The 14,820-nt window shown below is 44.9% G+C and overlaps 1 protein-coding gene across 4 annotated transcripts in view; it reads left to right on the forward strand.

Moving 5' to 3' along the window:
* The window catches only part of CHDH (choline dehydrogenase), a 40,424-nt gene that overhangs the window by 2,806 nt on the left and 22,798 nt on the right, over nt 1-14,820 (forward strand). For 3 of the 4 annotated variants that reach the window (XM_053220358.1, XM_027038992.2, XM_053220359.1), the window contains exon 2: nt 1,941-2,003. The exons of the other annotated variant lie outside the window; for it this stretch is intronic. The gene's annotated coding sequence lies outside the window, so the exon portion shown is untranslated. The remainder of the gene's footprint in view (nt 1-1,940; nt 2,004-14,820) is intronic. 4 annotated transcript variants of the gene reach the window in all.

Here is a 14,820-nt window from a genome sequence, read left to right on the forward strand (position 1 = left end):
CTTGGCATCCCGGTATTTAGGAGGCACTGTTAAATGCTTGAATGCATCAGTTATGCACACCTTCCCCCCATTGTGGTGCTTACACCTGCCTACCTGGGAGAGCTGCTTTGGGCTTCTTCCTCTTTCTCCTCTTCCTCCTCTGGTGGAGTGAAGGTCGGGGCCTCTGCTGGAGCCCAGAAGTCCACCCTGTCTAGTCCCTGTGACACCTGACCCCAGACTCCCTGGAACAGGCTCTGTGCCACCGCTGGCAGTTGAGACACCAGGGTTTGCCTGGATGTGCTACTCACCAGCTGCTGGCCTTGGGCGAAGCTCTCATTGTGTTGGAGTCTCAGTTTCCCTATCTGTAACATGGGGCCAGCATCAGCTCTGCTGGTCTGGCAGGGCTATTGGGAGACTACAGAGAGAGAAAGAGAGTTGAAGGATTTCAAGGTGTTGTGTCAGTTTAGGGGCAGGAAAGTCAGGATGACAAAAAAATTAATGCCTCCCTGACCCAAATAAGGAAATTCCTTTGGATCCAAGTGCATTGACACTCTCAGGTTCTGTATCCTTTATCAGGCCTTTGTTTCTCTGCCTGGTCCATCCCGGGGAGAACAAGGCCATTGAGGTTGTTGACACTTCCCCTGGGCCCTGCCTCCACCCAGGTGGAATTTTCCACTTTGCTCCTTTTGCAAATATTAATCAAGGTCCCGGCCAGTAACAGTGGACTCATTGTCTCATGAAGAGCAAGCCGGTTCTGGCTGCTTCCCAGGGCCTCAGCGGCCCACCCCAGCTGGGGCTTGGGTCTAGTGGGAGCACCTGTGTCCTCGGTACTCCTCCCACCCGTGTTCTTCTCCAGCTCGTTGGACTTCGCAGGGTCAAGGGTAATGCCTGCTTTGAGCCAGGGACGTGAAGCCTCACTGAGGCCCCGCGCCCACTGTTCCCTGCAGGGCCACAGGACGCTGTTGTCTGCTCTGCTGCCGTGGCGTGGAGGGGCCAGCCCAGGAAGGAACACAGATGGGGCCAGGCGGTGAACTCCATGTTAATATGACTTCTGTTTGTTCTGGGACAAAACCCTGTGAAGTCGCAGCCCACGTGCACTTGCATTAGTGTTTGCATGTGTTGCCATGCTGGGACCTGAAAGCAAGTCTGAACGCAAAGGGGGCAGGGACTGCTGTTCTCCCGGAGCTCCAGCTGTACATGGGGTGATGAAGTGGGCCCCAAAGGACTGGAGGGAGGGTTCCTGGAGGTGTCAGGCACACACAGGAGGGTTGGTGATCTATTTTTTTGATCAATGATACTTTAGTTAATCTATTATCAGTAATACTGTGTTTCGCCGTGGTTGCACTTGATGGAGGTAGAAACAGGGTGAGTGAGGCTATGCAGGGAGTAGGGCAGGGACAGGGCCCAGGCCACACTGGGAGTGTGACAAAATCTCCATGTGGTTTGGCTTAACACTTTTCATTCTTTGAAGAGTGTTTTTGGCTCTGAGTTCCTTTTGTTCTGCTATCAAACCTACAGAAGAGGTGGCTCTGTTCCCATTATATGGATGAGGAAACTGAGGCCCAGAGGTGCTAAATAAACCAGGAGTGGTGACGGCATTGGGGCTGCAACCCAAGGATCTTGACCACCAGCTCCCTTTACTTTTTATTTTATTTTCTTAAAAAAAATTTTTTTTAACTTTTATTCAGTTTTGAGAGACAGAGGGACAGAGTGCCAGCAGGGGAGGGGCAGAGAGAGAGGGGGACACAGAATCCGAAGCAGGTTCCAGGCTCCGAGCTGTCAGCACAGAGCTGGACGCGGGGCTCAAACTCACGAAGGGTGGGATCATGACCTGAGCGGACTGAGCCACGCCCCCCTTCACTTTTTAAAGCCATTATCTTAAGGATGACACCCAGCAGACATAGTAACTGTGTGACATTGCTGTAGAAGTTTCTCAGCTCTGACTTTCTTCTCTTTCACAGACAATCCACAACAGTGTGTATGCTGGCACTGGTCGCCTGAATCCTGCCATATCTGGGTGTGAGGTGGGTTGTTTTTTTTTAATGTTTATTTATTTTTGAGAGAGAGAGAGAGCATGCGTGCAAGTGAGCAGGGGGAGGGGCGGAGAGACAGGGGGGACACAGGATCCAAATGGGTCCTCATCGCAGAGCCCGCCCACCCGAGGCTTGAACTCACAGTGAGATCATGACTTGTGCTGAAGTCCCAGGTGCCCGAGGTGGGTGTTTTTTAACTGAGACTTGAAAACTGCACAGAGCACAGAATGTGTGCGCATTTGCAGTGGAATGGTTGGGGACCCTCCAGCCTAGACCTGGCCCCCTGCCTGGGGGCGGTTCTCTGGCCTACCCTCCTTTCTTTCCCTCACTCCTTTGGTGGGGATATTTGAGATTTAAAACAGACAACAACAACAACAACACCCTTTTCTTTATGGAAAATTTGCAGCAAAATTAGCCAGGAGCCTTTGCTGAGCCCCACGTGTCCATCACAAAGCAGCTGTGATCCTATTTTGTTCACCCCCTCATGACACCCTGGGTTGTTTTAAAGCAAATCCCAAATCCTATTTCTTCTATTTCCTAGTATGTATTTCTGAGAGAGTCATTTTAAACAACATAACCACAGGGCCATTGTCACATCTGACAAGCAGTGATGCCCTTCTTAACCTCCTCAAAAATCCAGCCAGTGTTCACATTTCCAGGGTCTAAGGAAGATCCACACGTTATTCCATAGATTTCCTTCCATCACTTTCTGTCTTATTTTTCACTTGAATCTCTTGTCAAAGAAATCTATGGAGCTTCCCTTAACCTGAGTTCTGTTGATGGGCCCTCTGGGTGTGCTTTCCTATGCTCCTGTGACTTTCCTCCAAATTGGTGGATCTGAGCAGATTCAGGTTTGAATTTTTTGGCAAGGGTATTCTGTGGGTGCGGTGTCTCTCCTGATTGGTTGAGGGCCCCCCAAATCTGGGGTGATGATCAGAAGCCGGTGGCTTGGCCTTCACCTGAGGCAGAACAAAGGAGATAGAAGTTTATTGAATACACCACAAGGGAGCCGCAGGGCAGGACAGCAGAGGAGAGACTGTCTGCCAGGAGGCGGTGGGTGGGGGCTCTTTTTAAAGGGGGAAGAGAGGAGGTATGGTGACATATGGAATTCTCCCTTTTGGTAACTTCCTGGTTGTAAATAGCCCATTGGTTAATTAGGGCCTATAGATATCTCGAGGTGGGTCACCTTATGAGTCTGTCAGTATTCAGCCAGGGGGTTACTGTGGCCCTTTCCACATTCCACGCCTCAATTGCCTCAAAGCGGCCTCTACGGTAAGCAGTGTTGTGTTCTTCCCTTCAGACCCCTCTCTGGACCCAAAGGTGTTGTTCGTCGTCTTGTTTCCTTTGTGTGGAGTTACTTTGGTGAGGCCCAAGCTGACCTTCAGCCACCGTGTGGGGAGCAGATTGTAAGGTGGTGTGGAGTGGGGGTCCTAGTAGCACAGACGCCGCTAGGAACCATTAGGAGGGTCCCAGGGGGAGATGATGGAGCCTGATCCGGGCAGGTGTCTGTGGGGTGGACAGATTCAGCAATACTGGCCCCAGCTCTTGTAAGAGAAGTCACTGTCCCTCTGTGCCTGTTTCCACGTCTGTCTCCTCTCCTGAAGTGAACGTATTTTTATTTATTAAAAAAAAATCGTTTTTGAGTTTATTTATTTTTGAGAGAGAGAAAGAGAGAGCACGAGCTGGGGAGGGGCAGAGAGAGAAAAGGAGACACAGAATCCGAAGCAGGCTCCAGGCTCCGAGCTGCCAGTACAGAGCCGGGTGTTGGGCTCACACCCACGAAATGTGAGATTATGACCTGAGCCAAAGTTGGACGTTCAACTGACTGAGCCACCCAGGCGCCCCATGAAGTGAATTATATTTTTTTTTCTAAATTTATTTTTGAGAGAGAGAGAGACAGAGAGACAGAGAGTGAGCAGGGGAGGAGCAGAGAGAGAGGGAGACACAGAATCCGAAGCACAGAGCTGTCAGCACAGAGCCCGATGCAGGGCTTGAACTCATGAACTCTGAGATCATGACCTGAGCAGAATTCAGACGCCCAACCGACTGAGCCACCCAGGTGCCCGTGAATATATTTTTATATACTAGTCACACAGCAAGTGTTTACTAAGGAACAGCAGGAAACCCTGGGCCTAGGTCATGTAGCAGGTCCTGGCAGAGCTGGGGACAAAAGCCTGGCCTTTGGTGTGGCCTCAGGCACGGAGGCTCCCATCGGGGGGGCTTTCCTGGCAGCTTGAGGCACATCCCAACCAGCCTCTGCCCTGCCCTATGTCCTGCCACAGCTGCTGTACCAGGGGGTTCCCGGGGCAGGTGGGTTTTGTCCAGGCAGCCTGGGGTCCTGTCTAAAGCAGCAAATGATGAGCCATTTGAAGAAGTGAGAAGAGGATTTCTGATTTATTTGTTGATTGTACACCAATATGTGGCAGATGAGATTTCTAGGAAGAAGAACTTGACTTTTGGAGGAAGTGTCTTCTTGTTATAATTTTTACAAAATTAAGCTACAGCATACATAAAGTGTACCAGTGGTGAATTTTGACCTGTATATCCCCCGGGGGAGCACCACCACGTCAGGACACAGAACATTCCGTGAGCCCTCTGTCCACTCTGGCACAGATGCATGAGTTCAGTGGCCGTGTTTCATACTGCCCAGGCTCAGGGTGTTGTAGGCTGCAGGTAGGCCCATCCTCCTTAGGTGTCCGGCCAGCCAGCATTCCAGAATGCCAGCCCCAGGCCAGTGTTGCAGGAGGTGAGGCTGCAGAGCCCTTGTCTCAGGGGATGGGCCTTGGACAGCTCATCTCACTCTTAGTTTGTTGAGATCCCAGTAAGTGTGGTACAAGAAGTCCCACGTGGATGTGGCCAGTGGCCCAGGAAGGTTTCCCAGAGGAATTAATGGCTGAGTGGGGCCTGAGGGAAGGCAAAGAGTGGCCCAGGTGAAAGGATGTGGGGCCACATATTTGGAAAGAGGCGTAGCACATACAGAGGCCCTGGGTGTGAGGAAGGGAGGGTGGTCATGCACCTGGAACCCAGACAGCAAGGCTCATGGTGGGGTGGAAGGTGATAGAGTGGGCAGGGGGCAGACTAGGCAGGGCTGTTGGGACAAGAGGAGCCAGGAGGCCCGGAGGAAGCTAATTCCACCATCTTGGGGAGCATGGATGGCCTGGGTTAGAGGTGGTAGTGAGGGTCCCGTGGGAGGAGACAGCGCCCCAGGGTTATTTACTAGACCTTCACCTCTCAGCCAGGTCTCATCTCTGACCAAGATTCCTACCCTAGGCCATGACCCTGCACTTACCTCAGCCTGCCACAGGGCTGGGCAGTTAGATGGTTGTGCCATTGGGAAGGCTTTGCCAAGCTGCAGGAAAGCTGATCCTTTACCACTTCTTGGCCTCCAGAGCCCTGGTGTGGACACATGGTGCCTTGCACCCTTTCCATGTGCTGACCATGACTTTTTGGCTCCTGTGATGTGGTTTTGTTGCTCAGGCCTGTGGTGGGATGGGTCCTGGCCTCCAGCTTGAAACAGGCCAGGGGCTCCATCCCTCAGGCTTCTGTCCATTTCTGTAACATGAGATTGATGATGATGATGATGATGATGATGATGATGATGATGATGGAGAAGGAGAAGACCCCCTCCCCATGCTCCATCCCCATCCATGTCTCTGGGGGATTCAATGTGCATGGTGACCCATGTGAAGCACCCCTATTATTACTAGTATAATTATAATTCTGGTTCCATGGCTTAATGGAGCTTCATGGTCAGACAAAGGCAGATTCAGAGCACTATTCATTTTACCCACACAAAGCCCAGCCTAGAAGGTTGAGAACCTCATTGGATAGTGATACTTAATAGGGTGAGGTGGCCCCTACATTTGTTGCCCCTCATTGAATGTCATCTCTGTGCCTGACCCATCCGCTGTGTCCATCGCTGGCATTGGGGGTGGGGGCCTGAACTGACCAAAGCCTTGCTTCCCAGACAGAAGTGCCACAGGGACCAGGTGCCCAGCTCCAAGCTGCCCGGCTGGATGGAAGGGGTGGCTTGGTGCGACTGCCCCAGGAAGACGAGTGTGGCATGAGGGTCTTCTCCCCTGGACTGGGAGCCAAGAAGGGTGGAAGTCTGCTTGCCCCTTCCTCTGCTGCTCAGAGCCACAGGAGTGGCCAGACAGGGCCCTAGACAGAGCCGAGGTCGGTCCCACGAAACAGAGCAGGTCAGGGGTAGAGGCATCCAGACTCAGAAGGAAGCCTTGGATGCTACCCCACCCATGATAGGACTCCCCACCCACCCCCCAAACACACACACACACCCTCAAATGAACACACGCTATCCTGGCTTTCTCTGGCTCCTTACCTCCACCCCCACTCCAGCCCTCACTTCCCACACCGTCCATGCCAGGGAGCTCCTGTTGGTCTGTCCACCCACCCAGTCTGGAAGCCTGAGAGGACACTGCACTAGGGGTTAGGGGGTCCCCGGCCTCAAGGAGTTCCCTTTGGGTAGTGGGCCCTCCCTCTTCAACCCCACTCCCTCCACCCCCTTACTCCCTTGCACACGGTCAGCATGTTGTAGGGCCAGTCACCTTCCAACACTGTGAGCCAGGAGCCTGATTGACTCCTCTGCTTCCCCCAGCCCAAGGCCTGCCTCCTGAGGGGAGTGGGGAGCCAGCCCCTGTTGGATGCATCTCAGGAGCAGGGAAATGTTGCTCTGAGGTAGGAGCCTGCCTGGGGCAACGGGCACTAAGCCTGCCTGGAGAGAAGAGAAAAGCCCAGCCCCACCCCTGGCCATGGTATGGGGTGGAGAGCTGAACCACATGCATCCTGAGAAGGGGAAGTGAGAGGGGCAAGTGCCCTGAGCTCTCCTGTCTCCATTATTCAGCAGATCCTGGGTTGCGGTGGGGGAGGGAGGCAGAGGCGCTGGAGGGACTTTCCCAACTTCAGCAGAGGTGGGGACCAGACAGATAAGCCCCAGTTTAGTCTACCCTGCCCAGAGGCTGGAGACATGTGTGCCTAGTTGAAGGCCAGGCCCAGAACTTTGAGAGCAATTAAAGGTCCCTCCATGGTGGAGCATGTGGAGGGGGGTGTTGGAGCCAGAGCTGTGGTAGGAGGTGGGGTTTGGAGTGACTGGGGTCAAGGAGAGTAAGTGACCGGGCATCACCCCAAGAATAAGGGACCTGTCTTCACTTCTCCACAATAAACTTGGTGCCTCCTGGTAAAGCTGCCACGTTGCTTCCTAATCCCGTCGACTTTGATTATTAATTATTTCAGATGTTCAGTGGAGCTCCACCAACATACTGTGTCTGTCACCGAGATTAAAGATCAAAACATGGCGGGTGCAAGTGGAAACACCTGGGTACACCCTACTCAGAGACAGTATCCTGGATTTCTTTATACTTTCCTCAGTCCTAGGTTTGAGTCACTAAACCTCCAGAATTGTATTGCATGTGATAGGGGAGAGTTTTTTGCAGTTTTTTTTTGATGGCAAAATATACATAACATAAAAATCACCACTTCAACCATTTTTAAGTGTACAATTCAGTGGCATTAAGTACGTTCACAATGCTGTACAACTATCACTGCTATCCATTTCCAAAACATTCCTCACCCCACACAGAAGTTCTGTACCTGCTAAAGAGTACAGGCATGCCTTGATTTATTGCACTTTGCTTTAAGGTGCTGTGTAGATCTGGGTTTTTCACAAATGCAAGTTTGTGACAACCCTGCATCAAGCAAGTCTGTTGGCACCATTTTTTCAACAGAATTTGCCCACCTCATGTCTCTGTCACATTTTGGTAATTCTTGCAGTATTTCAAACTTTATTATCATGCTATGGTGATGTGTGATCAGTGATCTTTGATGTTGCTGTTGTAATTGTTCTGGAGTGCCACGAACCATCCCTGCAGAAGATGGTGAACTTGATTTGTAAATCTTATGTGTCCTGTCTGCTCCACTGATCTGCCCTTCCCTGTCTCTCTCCCTCTCCTTGCTTCTTCCTATTCCCTGAGACGAAACAATATTGAACCAAGGCCAATTAACAGGCCTACAATGGCCTCCAAGTATTCAAATGAAAGGAAGAGTCTCATCTCTCAATTTAAATCAGAAGCTAGAAATGATTAAGCTTAGTGAAGGAGGCATGTTGAAAGCTGAGACAGGCCCAAAGGTAGGCCTCTTGAGTTGAACAGTTAGCCAAGCTGTAAATGCAAAGAAAGTCCTTGAAGGAAATTAAAAGTGCTACTTTAGGGGCACCTGGGTGACTCGGTTCGTTGAGCATCTGACTCTTGATTTTGACTCAGGTCATGATCCCAGGGTCGTGGCATCAAGCCCTTCTTTGGGCTCCACACTCACAGCACAGAGACTGCTTGGGATTCTCTCTCTTTCCCTCTCCCTCCCTCTGCCCCTCTCCCCTTCTCATGTGTGCCCTCTCTCTCTAAAATAAAATTAAAAGACTTTTTTTTTTTTTTTAAAGTGGTACTTCAGTGAACACACCAAAGATAAGAAAGCAGAACAGCCTTATTGCTGATATGGAGAAAGTTTGAGTGGTCTGGATAGAAGACAGAACCATGGGGCGCCTGGGTGGCTCAGTCGGTTAAGTGTCCGACTTCGGCTCAGGTCATGATCTCGTGGTTTGTGAGTTTGAGCCCCGCATTGGGTTCTGTGCTGACAGCTCAGAGCCCGGAGCCTGCTTTGAATTCTGTGTCTCCTTTGTCTCTGCCCTCCCTCACTTGTGCTCTGTCTCTCTCTCTTTTTCTCTCTCAAAAATAAATGTAAAAAAAAAAATTTTTTTTTTTTTTAAAGAAGATGGAACCAGCCACAACATTCCCTTATGCTGAAGCCTAATCCGAGTAAAGCTGTAACTGTCTTCAATTCTGTGAAGGCTGAGAGAGGTGAGGAAGCTGCAGAACAGTTGGAAGCTAGCAGAGATTTGGTCACGAGGTTTAAGGAAGGAAGCCGTCTCCCTAACATAAAAATACAAGGTGAAGCAGCAAGTGCTGATGTAGAAGCTGCAGCAAATTCTTTGGAAGGTCTAGCTAAGCTAATTGATGAAGGTGGCTATGCTAACCAGATTTTCAGTGTAGATATAATAGTCTTACACTGAAAGAAGACACCGTCTGGGACTTTCATAGCTGGAGAGGAGAAGTCAATGCCTGGCTTCTAAGCTTCAAAGGACAAGTTGCCTCTTTTTAGGGTGAATGTAGCTGGTGACTTTAAGGTGAAGCTAATGTTCATTTACCATTCCAAAAGTACTAGGGCCCTGAAGAATTACGCTAAATCTGGGCCATCTGAGCGGCTCCCGTGGTTAAGCGTCCAACTCTTAGTTTTGGCTCAGGTCATGAGCTCACAATTTTGTGTGTTCAAGCCCCACATTGGGCTCTGCACTGGCAGGCAGCCTACAGCCTACTTGGGATTCTCTCTCTCCTCTCTCTGTGCCCCTCCCCTACTCGCACTGTCTCTCTCAAAGTAAATAAAAAAGAAAAAAAGAATTATGCTAAACCTATTCTGTCTGTACTCTATAAATGAACAACAAAGCCTGGATGACAGCACATCAGTTTATAACATGGTTTACTAAATATTTTAAGCCCACTATTGAGACCTATTGCTCAGGAAAAAAGATTGAAAATATTACTGCTCATTGACAAAGCACCTGGTCACCCGAGAGTTCTAATGGAGATGTACAACAAGATCAGTGTGTTATTTTCCTGTCTGATAACATAACATCCATTCTTCAATCCATGGGTCAAGGAGTAATTTCAAATGTCAAGTTTTATTATTTAAGAAACACATTTCATAAGGCTATAGCTGCTATAGACAGTGATTCCTCTGATGGATCTGGGCAAAGTCAATTGAAAACCTTCTGGAAAGGATTCACTGTCTAGATGCCATTAAGAACATTCATGACTTAATGGAAGGGTCAAAATATCAACATGAACAGGAATTTGGAAGAAGTTGATTCCAGCCCTCAGGAAGGTCTTTGAGAGGTTTAAGACTTCAGTGGAGGAAGTTACTGCAGATGTAGTGGAAACAGCAAGAGAACTAGAATCAGAAGTGGAGCCTGAAGATAGGACCGGATTGCTGCTATCCCATGAAAACACTTGAACGGATGAGGGATTGCTTGTCAGGGATAAACCAAGAGCGTAGTTTCTTGGGTTGGAATCATTCCAGGTGAAGATGCTGTGAAGATTTTTGAAATGAAAACACATTGTAATATCACATGAATTTAGGTGATAAAAGTAGCAGCAGGATTTGAGAAGATTGACTCCAATTTTGAAAGAAGTTCTATGCATCGCATCCTACAGAGAAACCATTTGTGAAAGCAAGAATCACTCAATGCAGCAAACTTCACCGTTGTCTTAAAGAAATTGCCACAGCAGCCCCAGCCATCTGCAGCCACTGCCCTGATCAGTCAGCTGCTGTCAACACAGCAGGATCCTCCATCAGCAAAAAGATTGACTTGCTGAAAGCTCAGATGATGGTTAGCATTTTTTATTCTATTTTTTTAAAAATATTTATCTGAGAGAGCACAAGCAGGAGACGGGCAGAGAGAGAGGGAGAGAAGAATCCCAAACAGGCTTCATGCTGTCAGCACAGAGCCTGATATGGGGCTCAATCCCACGAACCGAACTGTGAAATCATGACCTGAGCTGAAATCAAGGGTTGGACACCTCATCGACTGAGCCGCCCACACGCCCCATGGTTAGCATTTTTCAGTAGTAAGATATTCTTAAATTAAGGTATATACATTTTTTTTGGCATAATACTATTGCATACTTAATAGACTGCACTATAGTGTAAACATAACTTTTATATGCACTGGGAACCTAAAAACTTCATTTGACTCACTTTATTGTGATACTTGCTTTATGATCTGGATGATCTTCCAATGGTCTGGAACCACACCTGCAGTGTCCTGGAGGTGTGCCTGTAACTCCCCATTTCCTCTCTCCCTAGCCCCTGGTCACCTCTAATCTACTTTCTGTCTCTATGAATTGATCTCATATAAGTGGAACCATACAACAGTTGTCCTTTTGTGGCAGAATTACTTCACATAGTTTTTAAGATTCATCCTTGTTGTAGCATGTATTAGAATGTTCCTTTTTGTGGCTGAATAATATTCCATTTTATGTATATACCGCATCTTGCTCATTCAGTCATCTATTGATAGACATTTATGTTGTTTTTACCTTTTTGCTATTTTGAATAATTCTGCTAAAAGCATTGGGGTACAGATATGAGACCTTGCTTTCAGTTGTTTTGGGTATATACCTAGGAGTGGAATTGCCAGATCATAAGGTAATTCTATGTTTAACTTTTTGAGGAACCACCAAACTATCTTTTTGTGTGTTTTTTTGTTTTGTTTTGTTTTGTTTTTGCAGTAACCGTGCCATTTTACATTCCAGCTGATGGTGCACGAGGGCTCCAATTTCTCCACATCCTTGTCAACGCTTGTTGCTTTCCTTTTTTAAAAAAATTTTGTTTTAGACATCCTAATGTGTGTGAGGTGGTATCCTGTTGTGGCTTTAAGTTGTTTTAGTGATGTTGAGCATCTTTTCATATGGTTATTGGCCATTTGTATATTTTTGGAGAAATTTCTATTTCAGTCGTTTGCTCAATCTTTTTTTATTGGGTTGTTTGTTTTTTCCTGTAATTGAATAGTAGGAGTTTTTAAAAAAATATATTCTAGATGTTAATCCCTTTTCAGATATATCATTGGCAAATATTTTCTCCCATTCTGTGGGTTATCATTCTAGTCTCTTGATGGAGTCCTTTGGTGCACAGAGTTTTTAATGTTGATGAAGTCCAATTTATCTATTGTGTTGTTGTTGCCTGTGCTTTTGGTGTTTATACAAGAAATCATTACCAAATCCAGTGTCATGAAGATGTTCCCCTATGTTTTAATCTAAGGGTTTTGTAATTTTAGTTCTTATATTTAGGTTTTTTATCTATTTTAATTTTAATATGTGGCATAAGGTAAGGGTCCAACTTAATGCAAGACCAAGCTTTCTGCATGGAGTAGTCTTGGCACACTGTCAAAAATCAGTTAACCACATTTTTTTTTTTAATCTATGAAGGAAGATATTATTATCCGGATATTAAATAGCACATATTACATTTCCGAAGATAAATGACAAAACTACATATATTACTTTCAATAATATCTAGGCTCATATTTTATGTAGAATTGTAATATTTTAAAATAGTAAGTTTCTATTATTTCCTTTTATTGTTTCTTATTATGACACAACCAGAATGACATAAATCAATGAAAAAAATAGAAAATGATTAAACTATAGACAGATTTTAAAAATTCTAAGTTAGCTCTAAAAACCATGTTACTTATTTAAGTGATATGTTTGAATATTAAACAGTCAAAAATTGTCTGATTTATTTTAAATTTGGTATCTAATTTCATTTGAGTAAAATAGTGCGAGAGAAACTGAATTAGCTGTAATTATCTAATTTATTTTATTAACTAGGTATGAATGTGGAAAATTTATTTATTTATTTTTTAAATTTTATTATTTATTTTTTAAAATTTACATCCAAATTAGTTAGCATATAGGGCAACAATGATTTCAGGAGTAGATTCCTTAGTGCCCCTTACCCATTTAGCCCATCGCCCGTCTCACAACCCCTCCAGTAACCCTCAGTTTGTTCTCCATATTTATGAGTCTCTTCTGTTTTGTCCCCCTCCCTGTTTTTATATTATTTTTGTTTCCCTTCCCTTATGTTCATCTGTTTTGTCTCTTAAAGTCCTCATATGAGTGAAATCATATGATTTTTGTCTTTCTCTGACTAACTTCACTTAGCATAATACCCTCCAGTTCCATCCACGTAGTTGCAAATGGCAAGATTTCATTTTTTTTGATTGCCGAGTAATACTCCATTGTATATATATACACCACATTTTCTGTATTGATTCATCCATCAATGGACACTTGGGCTCTTTCCATACTTTGGCTGTTGTTGATAGTGCTGCTATAAACATGGGGGTGCATGTGTCCCTTCGAAACAGCACACCTGTATCCTGTGGATAAACGCCTAGTAGTGCAATTACTGGGTCGTAGGGTAGTTCTATTTTTAGTTTTTTGAGGAACCTCCATACTATCTTCCAGAGTGGCTGCACCAGCTTGCATTCCCAACCATATTTTTTTTTAATGTTTGTTTACTTTTGAGAGAGAGACAGTGTGAGCGGACGAGGGACAGAGAGAGGGAGACACAGAATCTGAAGCAGGCTCTAGGCTCTGAGCTGTCATCACAGAACCCAACACGGGGCTCACACTCACGAATCATGAGATCATGACCTGAGCCAAAGTCAGACGCTTAACAGACCCAGACACCCCCAGTTAACCACTTATGCAAGGGTTTATTTCTAGGCTCTCTATTCTGTTGGTGTACATGTCTATTCTTATGCCACCACCACACTATTTTGATTACTGTAGCTTTGTAGTAAGTATTGAAATCAGGAAGTGTGATTCCTCCAACTTTCTTCTTTTCTAAGACTATTTTGGATATTTGGGGTCTCTTGAGATGCCATATGAATTTTAGGTTAAGTTTCTCTGTTTTTGCAAAAAAAAAACAAAAACACTGTTGGGCTTTTGATAGAGATTACATTGAATCTATATATTACATTGTATCTATTACATTGCTTTGAGTAGTATTATCACTAACAATATTAAGTCCATGAACGTGGGGTTTTTTCCTTTTCTTTATGTCTTCTTTAATTTTGTTCAGCCATGTTTTGTAGTGTGTTTAAACTCTGTGGATAAATTTATTTCTAAGTGTTTTATTCTTTTTGATGCTATTATAAATGGATGGTTTCTATCATGAAAATGCTTAATTTTCTAAAATGTTTTTTTTCTGCATCAGTTGAGATGATTATATAGTTTTTATTCCTTCATTCTGTTAGTGTGGTGTATTATATTGATTTTTGTATGTTGAACCATCCTTGAATTCCTGGAACAAATTCCACTTGGTGCATAATCTTCTTTAATATAATGAATTGAGTTTGCTTATATTTTGTTGATAATTTTTGCATTGATATTCATAAGATATATTGGTCGGTAGTTTTCTTGTTAGTGTCTGTCTGACTTTGGTTTCTAGGTAATGCCAGCCTCATACAAGGAATTAGGAAATTTTCTCTCCCCTTCATATTTTGGAATAATTTGAGAAGTATTGATATTAACTTTTTTAAACATTTGGTAGAATTCATGAGTGAAGCCATCTTGTCCAGGGCTTTTCTTTGTTTGGAGGGTTTTGATTACTGATTCTATCTCCTTACTAGTTACAGGTTTATTCATATTTTCTATTTCTTCATAATTCAGTTTTGATGGATGGTCTATTTCTGGGAATTTTTTGGGAATTTCATCTAGGATATCTAATTTGTTGATATACAGTTATTCATAGTGCTTATAATCCTTTTTATTTCTGTAAAATCAGTAGTGATGTCCCCACTTTCATTTCTGATTTTACTAATTTGAGTCTTCTCTCTTTTTTCTTAGCCATTCTACTCAAAGGTTCATCTTTTTTTTTTTTTTTTTGAAGAATAACTTTTGGCTTGATTTTCTCTTTTTCTGTTCTTTATTTCATTAATCTCTGTTCTAATCTATTATTTCCTTCCTTCTGCTAGCTTTGGGCTTAGTTTGCTCTTCTTTTGTAGTATCTTAAGATTTAAAGTTAGGTTATTTTTTTTTTTTTGAGATGTTTCTTCTTTTTAAATGTATGCATTTACAACTAAAAATTTCCCACTTAGCACTGCTTTTGCTCCATCTCCTAAGTTTTGTTATGTTGTTTTCATTTTCATTTGTCTCTAATTTTCCTTGTGATTTCT

The sequence above is a fragment of the Acinonyx jubatus genome, chromosome A2, assembly GCF_027475565.1.
Source record: "Acinonyx jubatus isolate Ajub_Pintada_27869175 chromosome A2, VMU_Ajub_asm_v1.0, whole genome shotgun sequence".
Lineage (NCBI taxonomy): Eukaryota > Metazoa > Chordata > Mammalia > Carnivora > Felidae > Acinonyx > Acinonyx jubatus.